A 1,231-nucleotide genomic window follows, 5' to 3' on the forward strand; every position below is an offset into this window, starting at 1 on the left:
CGAGGCGGGTGGATCACGAGGTCAAGAGATCGAGACCATCCTGGTCAACATGGTGAAACCCTGTCTCTACTAAAAATACAAAAAATTAGCTGGGCGTGGTGGTGCGTGCCTGTAATCCCCGCTACTCAGGAGGCTGAGGCAGGAGAATTGCCTGAACCCAGGAGGCAGAGGTTGCGGTGAGCCGAGATCGCGCCATTGCACTCCAGCCTGGGTAAAAAGAGTGAAACTCCGTCTCAAAAAAAAAAAAAAAAAGAAAAATGCTGCATTATCAACACCCTTAACAACACAGGGTACAATATTATACAGAAAAACAGCAGTTATCAGCAACTGAGTGGAGAAACAGTAGAAATGGCTTAACCAATGTAGCCTACATTTTTTCTTGTATGCACAAGAGTAATATAATAAGAATGTTTTAAAGTCTAAAAGTTCTTTTAAAACAAAATAGAAATTCTAAGTGATAAAGCACTATATAACATTTTGAGGCTGGGCGCAGTGGCAAAAAAATTTAAAAGGCCGGGTGTGGTGGCTCATGCCTTTAATCCCCGCACTTTGGGAGGCAGAGATGGGTGGATCACAAGGTCAAGAGACAGAGACTATCCTGGCCAACATGGTGAAACCCCATCTCTACTAAAAATACAAAAATTAGCTGGGCGTGGTGGTGCGTACCTGTAGTCCCAGATACTCGGGAGGCTGAGACAGGAGAGTCGCTGTCTCAGGAGTGTCGCTGTCTCAGGAGTGTCGCTGTCTCAGGAGTCACTGAGACAGGAGTGTCACGGCTGCACTCCCGCCTAGTGACAGAGCAAGACTGCATCTAAAAAAAAAAAATTTTAGCCAGGTGCAGTGGTGCACATCTGTAGCCCTAGCTACTTGGGAGGCTACGGCAGGAGGATACCTCAAGCCTAGAAGCTGGAGGTGGCAGTGAGCAGTGATCATGCCATTGCACTCCAGCCTGGGTGTCAAAGGGAAACCCCCTCTCTAAAAAATAATAAAAAATGATAGTTTGACAGTTTTCTTTCCTGTGCTACATAAAATAATGGTACGTATTACACTTGAAGGCATCTTATAATAGAACTGCCCTTTCCTGTTCTCTTTTAAGGCTGACCCAATGCTTTAAGAGGCTGACACAGAAGGGTAAAGTTAAGTCTCCACAAAATCCAGGAAAGAGACTGTGAAACTCCTCTTAGTATCCTGTCTGAAGTCACAGCTGAACTAGGAAAAAAAAAAAAAAAAA

General features: G+C 44.6%; 1 non-coding gene across 1 annotated transcript; it reads left to right on the forward strand.

The window, feature by feature from the left end:
* Positions 1-1,083: 1,083 nt before the first annotated feature.
* Positions 1,084-1,206, forward strand: LOC119470051. Its single transcript, XR_005198914.1, has one exon. It is a non-coding gene; the product is annotated as a small nucleolar RNA SNORA26 (small nucleolar RNA).
* The last annotated feature ends 25 nt before the right edge of the window (positions 1,207-1,231 follow it).

The sequence above is a fragment of the Cebus imitator genome, unplaced genomic scaffold (assembly GCF_001604975.1).
Source record: "Cebus imitator isolate Cc_AM_T3 unplaced genomic scaffold, Cebus_imitator-1.0 Scaffold5384, whole genome shotgun sequence".
NCBI lineage: Eukaryota > Metazoa > Chordata > Mammalia > Primates > Cebidae > Cebus > Cebus imitator.